Below are 13,778 nucleotides of genomic sequence, written 5' to 3' on the forward strand. Positions count from 1 at the left end.
AGGAAGACATCCTTTTTGTAGGTTTGCTCTCTTCATGTTTGAATTTATGCCTGCCATTTGCATGTATAATACATCTGTATATATAGAGGAAAGAGTTAGAGTACCTCACTGTAGCCCTTCCTCATTTGGGTAAGGAAGGGTTCATGGTAATAGTGTTGGATTCCTCTGAGGAAGGCGCCGCCCCAAATCACTCACCAAAGACGTTTCTTGATGCAACAAGCAAGAGGAATTTATTCAGAAGCCAACTAGCTGGGGTCCAAGTCAGCCCGACGCAGCGGGTCTCAACGAGGACCCCAAGCACTTCTAACTAAGGGGTTATATAGGATTTCCGAGGCATTCAGCCTTAAAGGATTACCATGGTTACAGATTAGATAACAATTCTACAAAGGCAGTAATTTTTCAAACCTATGATTTCTGGGTTGGTGCCACTTCCTGGGGGTGTAGCAAGATAGGATCATTCTCTTACTGCTAGGGTGATTTAGCAAGGTAGGGTCGGCATTTATGATTAACTAACTGAGAGGTTAGCGCTGCCAGCAGTCATGATTGATCAACTTGTTTTTCCAGAGGAGTTACCTGGTTTCAGTTGTTCCCTCTGAGTCATATATCAGAATGGCTTTTTGGGCTTCAAGATGGCCACTCTTAGGCTAACTTATTTCTCAGGGAGGTTGGGGTCCTACATTCCCCACTTCTTTTTCTGAACATTCTAATCATGGAATGTTGGTTTCTTCTTGTTGTGTGAGGGTATGATACTGTTGTCTCAGCATTAGCACCTGCACAGCACTTACTCTTTCTCTAATAAAGGTTATTACTCGATTTAAAATGCAGGGACCTAAGGTGAGGAGCAATATTAAAATAAGCAGGGGTCCTGCCAAAGTGGATATTAGAGTTGTAAGCCATGGGGATCTAGAAAACTAGGATTCAAACAGGCTCTGGTTAGCTTTTCATTCTCGCTTTCGCTGATCTAATCTTTCTCTTAATTTAGACATTGAGTCTCTTACTACTCCAGTATGGTCTGCATAGAAGCAGCACTCTTCCTTTAGAGCTGCACACAATCTACTTTCTTTTAGAAATAGTAAATCTAACCCTCGTCTATTTTGCAGCACTACTTCAGAGAGAGAGGTTAGGGACTTTTCAAGTTTAGAAATAGACTGTTCTATAGTTCTCAAATCTTCATCGATAGCTATTCTTAGTCCTTCGTAATGTTGGTTTCCTTGTATAATTGCAGCTGCCCCTGGTCCTGCTCCGGCTGCGGCTCTTACTCTTAGTAATACAGCTAGAGTGAGTGAGACTGGCTCTCTTTTATACCTTAGTTTAGGTTCTAATTCTGCCACGAATGATAAGTCATCATGATACATTAGTCTGGGTACTAACTGGACTATGATACAGAAATCATGGGAGGAGTTGAAGGCAGAAGTAGAGACACATGGGGTCACTCCAGTGTTACAAGCCCACCATCCCTTGGGAGGAGGGATTAAATACCTGTTTTTACCAGGGAAGGCTATGGGTATGGTCTCATTCTTTCTTCTACAGATAGAGACTCTAGCTGCTGCTAGGGAAAAGGGGCGATGACCGCTCTGGCTGCTTCGTGCTGAGAAGGGGGCGCAGTAAAGGGTGCAGCTAGGTCTCCATCACTAGTCAGTTGAGAGGGCTTCAGAAGGCTGGCGCTTCTATTCTGGGTTTCATTTTTATTACTATTTGCAGTTTTGTGGCTTCTAGGCAAGATAAAACAAATTGTGTTATTAGGTTATGTAGCAACATCTGGAGTTGGATTTTTTATTCTGGAAGGAGGCTGCATTATTGAAACGATACTTCTCTCTAAAATCACTCTCATTTTTACTAGAAGTAACTAGGTTAAGAAAATAATTAACAGCTGGCTTGATTATTTGCACAGGTGCAGCAAGAAGAGCAATTGATTACACAGGCTCTTTTAAATATGCTTTGCTGGAACTTTTTGTAAGGAATTTCAGATTGAACTTTTAAAGGCCTCTTGAGGCCAGACAGCCAAGCCAGACTTGCCATCAGGCTTTGCCTGCAGTACCTGTAGATTTGGATGAATTCTTCTCTTCTCTCGAGGTCTCTGCACCTGCCAGGAAGTGACCTTCTTTACTCACCTGGTAAGGCTGCTGGGAACTCTGTAAGCAAGGTACCAGGCCAGTTCTTCCAAGGGGCTTTGTTGGCTTTATAAAGTCAATCTTAGTTCTTTAAAGTTGTTCACATCTGAGTCTATACACTTGTCTCTCAGGTACGACATTCCAGTCAAAGCCCTGGTAGTATAACCAGTGTTCTTAAATAGTCTTCTCACAAGGAAAGCAGATTCTTATTGAACTCGTGCAAATAAACATACTGCCATGGAATACAAAAACAGTCACTGAAAGTTTTTAAACTCTGAAGGGATCAAGTAGAGAGAAGGATGTTTCAATTCTGCTCATAAAGATAGTCATTTACTAAACTGTTGTCAGTTTAAGAGAACAAGGTTAAAACACTTTACCAGCAACATTTGAAACAAAAAGACACAAAATCATTTTCTTTAGTTTATGTAATCTTATGTAACTAATACCTGTTCTGCTGAAATCTAGTTCTTTACCAGTTTAGGGATAATACTATAAATGACAAAAGACTTACAAATGACAATGGTTAAAGATCTGATGAGAGCTTACTGTAAAACAGTTGACATAAGGAAATTCTGATATTTCTGTAATACAAAACATTCAGTAACAAAGTTTAGCATCATTCTCTTTGACAGTGCTTTCTTGGTAAATAAATATATATATATATCAGATAAATAAGCTAAATTAGTCAAATACTTTCTCTAGTGAGAAAAAATTCTTCTGACATGTTCCAGGGGCCCTCTGGAAAATATCAGAGTTAACTAGAGGTAAAAGCACTTTTTTGCATTTAATTTTTTTAGAACTATCATTACACATTTATTGTCTATATACTCAGCACAGTAAATGAGATATCTTAAAAAGTGGGGCAGCAGGGGAGACTGCTGCTGTCAATTTTTAAAGACAACATACAGAAAGTCAAACTAATTCTAGGTTACTAAGCATTCTTGAGAGAATGGTAGCAGATGGTAGATTCTTCTGCTTTCATCTTCAGGAGGGGAAAAAAGCTACAATAAGAATTCATATTTAGCTGAAAGAACTGTCTAAACTCAAGGCAGAGTATAATATCACCAGGCATACAAAAGACCTGTTAGAGATACATACAAAGAATGAATATGGCTATAGTCAAATTCAACTTAAAAGTTTAAGCAGAATCTCAAATTTAAATGTCTCTTTCTTTCACACAGATATTCAGATATGACCAGAAATATGATTTGAGATGAAAGAGATCAGACATTTTACTTCTTCATTTAGGGACTGAGAAATGATGACTTTTGGCTTACAATCAATAGCTTACAAACAGTGAAAATAATAAGAACATAACTCAGCATAAGTGTCTAAGACCAGATACAAAAAAGCAGAGAAAGTGCTTAAGTTTACAGGTCTTCCCTGAAAGCTTCAAGAATGTTTTACTCTTTAATAGTAGATTTAAGCTGCTATGCAAATTTTATTAAAAGCTCTAAGATTATTTGCATTAAAAAAATATGGAGAGTCCCCCATGTTTTTTTAAAACATACAGCATATAAATTAAACAAGACCTGGTGGTTCTCAAAAAATCTATTACAACTTTTCTCAAAAGTGGTCACACGTTCGTCTATCTAAAATTTTACAGTGAAACCTGTTTTTCTGGGAGAAACATAATCTTGTCCAGATTCTACAGTTTAATAAATTTTAGTTTGTTAACTAAGTGCATTTAATCAGCTGAAAAAAGCTTTGTTACTATTCTGCTTAGGAATTCAATTTTTCAGGCCATGCAATCATTTTTAATAACAAAATATTTCAAAGGCAAATAAAGGTTATACAGTTAACAAACTTTAGCTTTTAGTCCCTTTAACATTACGATTTCATGGCAACTCACTGAGACTTTAAGCATGAGAAACTGCTGTGATCTTTCAACATTAAGAGCAGACTAACAGTTAAAGAAAACTGTTTAACTGGAAACGAGATTTTAATTTTGCTGTGCACTTGATATCAAGACTCACTTGCTTTAATTTCACTAGGCACGACTATATCTGTAAGAATATAGTAATTTATTCTTCATTTGCCTCATGGTCCCAAGCACATAAGCCGGTGAGAATTATGCCTGGGCTTGCCTGCGGCTTGACTGGGTTTATCTCACTTTATCTCTAAACATCCTGACCCTCCCCCCAAAGCAACAGGCTGAGCGGATCTTCCACAACAAAAGGCACCACGCTGTTTTCTCTCTTTGTCTCTCTTTAAATAAATAGCTGTACTTTAGAACAAAGTTACTTTCTTTTACTTTCAACAAAACGAATTTCCGTTCTTTACACTTTCTCTCATTAAAACATACATCTTCTAGCATAGAGAAATGCCCTCTCTATCACTTTAAGCAGTTCTAACCAGAACTCAAAACTATTAGAAACTTCAAGCTCCAGTGAACACTGAGAAGCAGGACACTGCAAACTGTCAAACCAACATTTCCTAGACTGACAAACTTACGAACACATTCTACAATTTCTGCAACCATGAGCTTCACAGCACAATCTCCCAGCAAACACAGAGCACATCTTCTCAACTTAACAAAACTCTAAGGCCTTAAGTTACTACAAAGATTTTCAGGCTGCAGGTAGGCATACACACTGCAACACACAATTAAAAAGGTGTTCACTTGCCACACTTATCCAGCTCACCTACCTGCAACAACTATGCTAGCCTACTCACAAGACCCCCACTGAACACTAGACAAAGCCAAGCTTCTAAGCACTCTATTCTTAAAAGATTTAGCAGATAACATGACTCAAATGACTCTAGGTAAACTCAGGCAGCAGCCGACAACTACCAGGACATGCCCGCCTCAGGCAACTCAAATTAGCATTAATGCTTAACACTTTTTTATCAGGTTTTCTGGAAGTTTTAGAACACTCAATTTTCACAAGCGCTTGTCTTTAAATCAATTTCATTAATACTATCCGGAGGTAGAAAGATATATTCATTTACACACTTAGGGGGTTGTCTCAGTCTGTCCCATTGTCAGTATAACAATTATTAGGCACATGAAAGACACAAAAAAAAGAGACACACACAGATTAGACACACAGCGGCCGCTTTTTGTTTTTTCTCAGATTTTCAAACAGAAACCGAAAGGAATCAGAGGGTTGATATTCCTGGCGCCTGAAAATCAACCCTATCTCATCAGATTCACCTTGCCAGAAAAACAGATGGGAGGCTACCAGGCGTCCCTGGCCTCCCAACCTCCCCGAGGCGTCCCCCAGGGTTGCAGCCTGCGGTGCTCCTAGTACGTCTACCGACCGCAGTCTCGACCTCTTTACGGGATCGGGACAGCTGCCAGACAGTGGGTACCCCCTTTCAGAATTCTGACCGGTCTCACTGAAAAACAGAAGACAGAACACAGACAACTCAAGGCGCCACTAATCTTACCTCTTCCTCCAAGAGCGACTTCGGGAGTGAAGCAGGGTGAGCGCATGATCCCGGACGAGCCCCCAAATGTTGGATTCCTCTGAGGAAGGCGCCGCCCCAAATCACTCACCAAAGACGTTTCTTGATGCAACAAGCAAGAGGAATTTATTCAGAAGCCAACTAGCTGGGGTCTAAGTCAGCCCGACGCAGGGGGTCTCAACGAGGACCCCAAGCACTTCTAACTAAGGGGTTATATAGGATTTCCGAGGCATTCAGCCTTAAAGGATTACCATGGTTACAGATTAGATAACAATTCTACAAAGGCAGTAATTTTTCAAACCTATGATTTCTGGGTTGGTGCCACGTCCTGGGGGTGTAGCAAGATAGGATCATTCTCTTACTGCTAGGGTGATTTAGCAAGGTAGGGTCGGCATTTATGATTAACTAACTGAGAGGTTAGCGCTGCCAGCAGTCATGATTGATTAACTTGTTTTTCCAGAGGAGTTACCTGGTTTCAGTTGTTCCCTCTGAGTCATATATCAGAATGGCTTTTTGGGCTTCAAGATGGCCACTCTTAGGCTAACTTATTTCTCAGGGAGGTTGGGGTCCTACAATAGGAAATTCAAACAATGAAGTTATTAAATAAAACTTCCATGGGGATGCAGCACAGAATTGACCTCGAAAGCCCCACCCTTCTTCCTGAAGCGAAGCAGAGCAGGGGCAGACCATCCTCTCCTTCAGCACATCGAGCCACCTTTGTATAAGAAAGTTCTTGGTACACAGTGGGCACTCTTTATTTGAAGCCTATTTGCTTATTTTCCTGTAGTTTTCTTCGGCGATTGAAAGAGGCTTTGAAAGTTCGAGGCCATCTCTAAGAACCAGGAGCGCTCTGGGCCTGCGGGCTCCGAGCGGAGCAGCGCGCAGAGCCGGCTGGGCGGCAAAGGCCATGGGGGACTGGCGACTGCGGGAGCGGACCGGTCCTGCTCGGCGCCCCTCCTTCCCCGGGCCCGCCGCCCTCCTGTGCTGTACCGCAAGCCTGGAGTTCGTTTCTAGGAAGGAAGCGGGGGGCGCTCGGTGGACAGCCTCCAGACCCTTCCCCGGGAGCCCGTGACCCGCCTCCGCAGTGGCAGAGCCTCCAGGGTGACGGGACCGAAGAATAACGCGGTGGGCCGAGTCTCTCGGGCCTCAGGGACCGCGGAACCGCAGTTTTACTAGAGCGGCCTGCGGGCCAGCCCGAGAGCATCAGCCCAGGAAGGGAGCGTGGCGCTTCCGGATAGGTGCCCAGCATCCCAGCACCAGCACGCGCGCGCGCACTCAGTAACTCCCCTCCTGTCCTCGCTCTTTCCCGCCCAGGAAGAAGGCGGAGAGCGTTGGGACGGTTGGGAAAGCGGCGCAGAAAACGGGCTTGTCAGGGCCCCGGCGCGAGCCCAGTACGGAATTTCGGGGCAGCTCCTGCCCTCTGCCGGCAGGAAGGCGCATTTACACATGGCGGTCATTGAGGGTCTCCTAGAGAGGCCAGCTCCTAGGCCGCTTTGTCACCAAGGGCTCTCAAGCCATTGGAAAGGCTGTGAGAGAGGCAGTGGGCTGGGGTCAGGGAGGGGTGCTGATACCGGAGAGGAAGCATTAGGAGAAAGGACGAAGTTCCCCACAGACAAGGAGGGTTTGGATCACCATTACTCAACCATATGGGGAAAGGCGGTGTGCCTGCACCAGCCCCCCATTAGACCTCGTGGATGGCCAGCGTGGAGATCCGTACAGGCAGCTGGTAAGGGCTGGCCTGGAGTCCAAATCAGACAGTGGCCTTGACATTCAGGAATACTGTGTAGTGGCAATTAGTCCCCCTTATCCAGCAATCCTTTCTTGAGTACCTGTGTGCTAGAGACTGCCTGTGGGAGTCATCAGAGGGTACAACCGGACCAAAAAATAATAACAATGATAATAAACATAATAAATATGTAAATTATATAAAGGTTAAGGTGATAAGTTCTATGGGAAAATCATAGCAGGAAGCCGAATGTGGGGAAGCTGTGGGTAACATTATTAAATAGGGCAGTTAAGGTAAACCTTGATAAGGTAACATTTAAGCAAAGATTTACCCTGCATGTATCTAGGGGGAAATGTCTTAAAGCAAGAATTGTGTCTGTCTTTCTGGAACAGCAAAGAAGCCAGATACTAGAAAAGAGTGAGAGGGAGAGCAAATAGTAGGGGATTTGCTCCAAAAGATAAGGGTGTGGGAGGACAGAACTTATGAGGACAGAACTAAAGAGCATAAGACTTACATAAGGATTTGAGCTTTTACTCAGAGTGAAATTGAAGAGGCACAAGAACGTTCTGAGCAGAGTTATCTGACTTGGGTTATATTTTGAAAGGATATATGTTCAGTGTGAGGTCAAAGGTAGAAGCAGGGAGTCCAGGTCCAAGGCTTTTATGATACTCCTGGTGGGAAGAAATGGTCTCTCAGACTACATGGTAGCAGTGGAGGCAGCGAAAGACAGCTACATGCTGGATGTGTTTTGAAGGTGAAAATATTGACTTTACTAACAGGTTGAAAGCGGGACAAAGGAAAAAGAACAGAATCAAAAGTAACACCAAAGTTGTTGGCCTCAGAATGGAAGGGATGTCGTTACATCCAACTGAGGTGGGGAATGCTAATGGAGCAGCAGTTTTAGTGGAGGAATTGGGGAGAAGATAATTCTTTCCATTTGGGACATATTAAGTTTGAGGTATCTATTAGACATCCAGTAAAGATGCCAAATGAACAGTTGGCTATATGAGTCTAAAGTTCAGGAGAGAGCTCAGCTAAAGGTATAAATTTGGGAATTGGAGAATCAATGGCATTTAAAGCCTTGAAACTGGATAAGGTCACCAAGAGAGCAGGTGTAAGTAAAGAGCACATGCCGACCTCTGGGACTCTCTTAAATCCAGGTACCAGGGAGAAGAGTAGGAACTTATGGAGGGGGCTGAAAATAAAAGCCTTGTGAGGTCACAGGAGAGTCAGCAGACTGTGGTGTACCAGAGACCAAAACTCAGCTTGATGTGACTATCCACTTTGAGGGCATTCAGACTGATCTCATGGTGCTCTTCATCCTTGCTTCTGTCACCAGAAGCACACTCCCAGGTCAGCCTCATCAAGGAAGAGGAATGGTCAACTGTGCTGAATGCTGCTAAGCATTAACCCTGTCAGGTGGGGAGGTCTTACCACAAACAGAAGGGGTGCCCCATAACCCTATTGATGGAGCTGAAGAGTCTGGGGAGTTGATTGAGGAGACATATAAGGTTCTTGGCCTAGAAGAAGTCATGTCTGGGAAAGAGTAGGAAGAGAATCACAGCTGAGTCATGTGTTCTGTCCTAGAAGAAGGAATGAAGAGACAGTAGGACATCTGTGTCTCACTTGCCCCTGTGTACCAGTGCCTCCTTCCCCAGACCACAGACCCTCAGAACTCCCCTTTCTCTCCTCACTCCTGGAGTAATCAGCTGAGGATTCACTTTGTCAGATGCTTCTTCCTCTTGCATCCCCAGTCCCAGCTCCTACCTCCATCCTCCCCTCCCTCCATCCTACACATTCTCCTAGAGCTCTCTACAGATAGTACTAATGGAATCTCCATATCAAGGAACCATGTGTTTACTTCCTAGTTCTATCACTAATTTTCTGTGTCAGCTAGACAGATCACTCCATCTTCTGGTCCTCAGCTGGTAAAGACCAGCTCAAACTCTCTGTAGTTATCTGAATCTCTGATAAAGGAGTAGGGTGTGTGTGTGTGTGTGTGTGTGTGTGTGTGTGTGTGTGTGTGTGTGTAGAGAAATGTCTACAAAAATGCAATCCACAATTCTGAATTGTTCTGCTATTTAAATCTGATTTTCTTCAGAAATGATGCCTAAATCCAGAAGAAATAGCCTGATTACCTGAAATAAAACCATTGTATTATTTATACATGTATGTATGCATATGTGATGGTTAATTTTATCTGTCAACTTGACTGGGTCATGAGGTGCCAGATAGTCAAATATTTTTATGATATTAATATTTAAATCACTAGGCTGAATAAAGCAAATTGTTCTTCCTAATGTAGGTGGGCCTCATCCACCTGAATAGAACAAAAGGGCTGACCATTTCCCAAATAAGAGAGTCTCCTGTCTATGGCCTTCCAACTGGAACATCATCTTGTTACAAAAAGAAACATTGTTGCTGCCTTTTTGCTGCCTTAGACTGAAACCTGAGCTCCTCCTGGGTGTCCAGCCTGCTTGCCTTAGAACTACACCACCAGCTCTCTGGGGTCTCTAGCTTGTGCTACCCTGGTGATCTCAGGATTTGCCATCCTCCATAATTGCATGGACCAATTCCTTATAGTTACGTCTCTTTATATGCATTTAAAATACATCCTACTGGTCCTGTTTCTCTGGAGAAACCTGACCAATGCAGCATATATATTCATTATTGTTCCTATTGTTGTTGTTTTAAGACTATAAAGAAAAACATAGGGGGATCACGGGAAGATGGCGGCATGAGTAGTTCAGAGGAAATCTCCTTCCCAAAACATATATATTTATGAAAACACAATAAATACAACTATTCCTAAAAGAGACACCAGTGGATGCAGTACAATAGCCAGGATACATCTACATCTGTGAGAATTCAACATCACAAGAAGTGGGTAAGACACAAGCAGCAGCTAGGCGGGACCTGAATGCTCCCTCACCCCAAAACCCAGCAGGAAGAAAGGAGTCGGAATGGGGAGGGAGTGAAAGCCCAGGACTGCTAAACAACCAGCTCTAGAAATCCACACCCAGAACACGGGGTGCTGGATATTAGAGAAATGGAAAAGCAAAACCTGTGGGCAGGTCCCCACAACCGGCGCCCCTGAGACAAAAGAAACGCGCGAGTGCTTTCTGCAAGTCTTAAAGAGACAGGGACCCCATAGCTGGATGAAGTTGTCCCGGCAGCTGGGAATACCTGGGAAACTTAGGCACCCAAACCCCAGGGAGGAAGTGCAGCTCTGAAGCCCCTCATGGCACTAAGCAGCCTGCCACTCGTTCTTCCAACTGGCGTGGACCCCGACACACCGGCCCAGTAGTGGAAGAGTGGCAGCGTGCGCTGGGGATGACAGCGCCGGAAGGGACCAAGAGCAGATCTGTGTGCTGCAGGAGAGGCTTATGCTAGCCCACAGCGGCGCGACCAAACAGCCTTGGCATGGCTCACACACACTGGCGGCAGTGAAGCCAGAGGAGCCTGGTAGAAGACTGCGCAGAAGAGCCCCGCATGCACCTGCAGAGGAGCCAGAGGGAGCAGGCATGCTCCCAGCACCAGACCGGAATCCCAGCCCAACTCACAGCTGCCCAGGCCAGACCCAAAGGCCGCTGCTGCCACACAGCTGCCCAGCAGTGTCGCCACTACCATGGAGGAGCACACCTGGTGTACCTGCCACTCTCCACAGGGCTCCACGCTGCTCTGACGGACACCTTGCCCACAGCAGCTTAGGGGACTAACCCGGTGGCTGCTCCAGGAGTGCTGGTAACCGTCACAGGCAGTGGAGAAGGGCAAGGCATTCAGCAAGCAGGAAAGGACTTTCTTCTCCCAGCTGACACACCCGCAACCTGCCTACAGCCACTGCTATCACCATGAAAAGCCAAAAAACCTGGTCCAGTCCAAGATAGTTACACCTGAGAAAGGGTCTGCAGAGGCAGACCTTACCAGTATCCCTGAAAAAGAATTCAAAATAAAAATCATAAACATGCTGACAGAGCTGCAGAGAAATATGCAAGAGCTAAGGGATGAAGTCCGGAGGGAGATTAAAGAGTTGAAACAAACTCTGGAAGGATTTATAAGCAGAATGGATAAGATGCAAGAGGGCATTGATGGAATAGAAACCAGAGAACAGGAACACATAGAAGCTGATGCACAGAGAGATAAAAGGATCTCCAGGAATGAAAGAATATTAAGAGAACTGTGTGACCAATCCAAAAGGAACAATATCCGCATTATAGGGGTACCAGAGGAAGAAGAGAGAGAAAAAGGGATAAAAAGTGTCTTTGAAGAAATAATTGCTGAGAAATTCCTCAAACTGGGGGAGGAAATAGTTGCTCAGACTATGGAGGCACACAGAAATCCCGAGAGATGGAATCCAAAGAGGACAACACCAAAACACATAATAATTAAAATGGCAAAGATCAAGGACAAGGACAGAGTATTAAAGGCAGTCAGAGAGAGAAAAAAGAAAAAAGGTCACCTACAAAGGAAAACTCATCAGGCTATCATCAGACTTCTCAACAGAAACCTTACAGGCCAGAAGAGAATGGCATGATATATTTAATGCAATGAAACAGAAGGGCCTTGGACCAAGGATACTGCATCCAGCACGATTAACATTTAAATAGGAAGGATGGATTAAACAATTCCCAGAAAAGCAAAAGTTGAGTGAATTTGCCTCCCACAAGCCACCTCCACAGGGTATCTTAGAGGGACTGCTCTAGATGGGAGTACTCCTAAAAAGAGTACAGATCAAAACACCCAACATATGCAGAATGGAGGAGGAGGAAAAAGAAGGGAAAGAAATAATCATCAGACTGTGTTTATAACAGCTCACTAAGTGAGTGAGGTCAGACAGTAGGGTAGTAAACAAGCTAACCTTGAACCTTTGGTAACCACAAATCTAAAGCCTGCAATGGCAATAAGTACATATCTTTCAATAATCACCCTAAAGGTAAATGGACTGAATGCACCAATCAAAAGACACAGAGTAATAGAATGTATAAAAAAGCAACACCCATCTATATGCTGCTTACAAGAGACTCACCTCAAACCCAAAGACATGCACAGATTTAAAGTCAAGGGATGGAGAAAGATATTTCATGCAAACAACAGAGAGAAAAAAGCAGCTGTTGCAATACTAGTATCAGACAAAATAGACTTCAAAATAAAGAAAGTAACAAGAGATAAAGAAAGACATTACATAATGATAAAGGGCTCAGTCCAAGAGGAAGATATAACCATTATAAATATATATGCACCCAATACAGGAGCACCAGCATATGTGAAACAAATACTAACAGAATTAAAGGAGGAAATAGAATGCAATGCATTTATTCTAGGAGACTTTAACAAACCACTCACTCCAAAGGACAGATCCCCCAGACAGAAAATAAGTAAGGACACAGAGGCACTGAACAACATGCTAGAACAGACGGACCTAATAGACATCTATAGAACTCTACACCCAAAGCAACAGGATACACATTCTTTTCAAGTGCACATGGAACATTCTCCAGAATAGACCACATACTAGGCCACAAAAAGAGCCTCAGTAAATTCAAAAACATTGAAATCCTTCCAACCAACTTTTCAGATCACAAAGGTATAAAACTAGAAATAAATTGTACAAAGAAAGCAAAAAGGCTCACAAACACATGGACGCTTAACTACATGCTCCTAAATAATCAATGGATCAAGGACCAAATTAAAATGGAGATTCAGCAATATATAGAAACAAATGACAACAACAGCACAAAGCCCCAACTTCTGCAGGATGCAGCAAAAGCAGTCTTAAGAGGAAAGTACATAGCAATCCAGGCATATTTACAGAAGGAAGAACAATCCCAAATGAATAGTCTAATGTCACAATTATCGAAATTGGAAAAAGAAGAACAAATGAGGCCTAAGGTCACCAGAAGGAGGGACATAATAAAGATCAGAAAAGAAATAAATAAAATTGAGAAGAATAAAACAATAGCAAAAATCAATGAAACCAAGAGCTGGTTCTTGGAGAAAATAAACAAAATAGGTAAGCCTCTAGCCAGACTTATTAAGAGAAAAAGAGAGTCAATACACATCAACAGAATCAGAAACGAGAAAGGAAAAATCACAACAGACCCCACAGAAATACAAAGAATTATTAGAGAGTACTATGAACACCTATATGCTAATGAGCTGGAAAAAATAGGAGAAATGGACAACTTCCTAGAAAAATACAACCTTCCAAGACTGACCCAGAAAGAAACAGAAAATCTAAACAGACCAATTACCAGCAATGAAATTGAAGCAGTAAGCAAAAAACTACCCAAGAACAAAACCACCAGACCACATGGATTTACCTCGGAATTTTATCAGACATACAGGGAAGACATAATACCCATTCTCCTTAAAGTTTTCCAGAAAATAGAAGAGGAGGGAATACTCCCAAACTCATTCTATGAAGCCAACATCACACTAATACCAAAACCAGGCAAAGACCCCACCAAAAAAGAAAATTACAGAACAATATCCCTGATGAACATAGATGCAAAAATACTCAACAAAATATT

At 43.1% G+C, this 13,778-nt stretch overlaps 1 long non-coding RNA gene across 1 annotated transcript; it reads right to left on the reverse strand.

Annotated features, from left to right (window-relative positions):
* Positions 1-203: 203 nt before the first annotated feature.
* On the reverse strand, positions 204-9,158 carry LOC140843118 (uncharacterized). The gene is made up of 2 exons (XR_012120622.1): positions 2,658-9,158; positions 204-1,712 (listed from the first exon to the last, which is right to left on the reverse strand). It is a non-coding gene; the product is annotated as an uncharacterized lncRNA (long non-coding RNA).
* Positions 9,159-13,778: the final 4,620 nt, after the last annotated feature.

This window comes from Manis javanica, chromosome 8 (genome assembly GCF_040802235.1).
Source record: "Manis javanica isolate MJ-LG chromosome 8, MJ_LKY, whole genome shotgun sequence".
Taxonomy (NCBI): domain Eukaryota; kingdom Metazoa; phylum Chordata; class Mammalia; order Pholidota; family Manidae; genus Manis; species Manis javanica.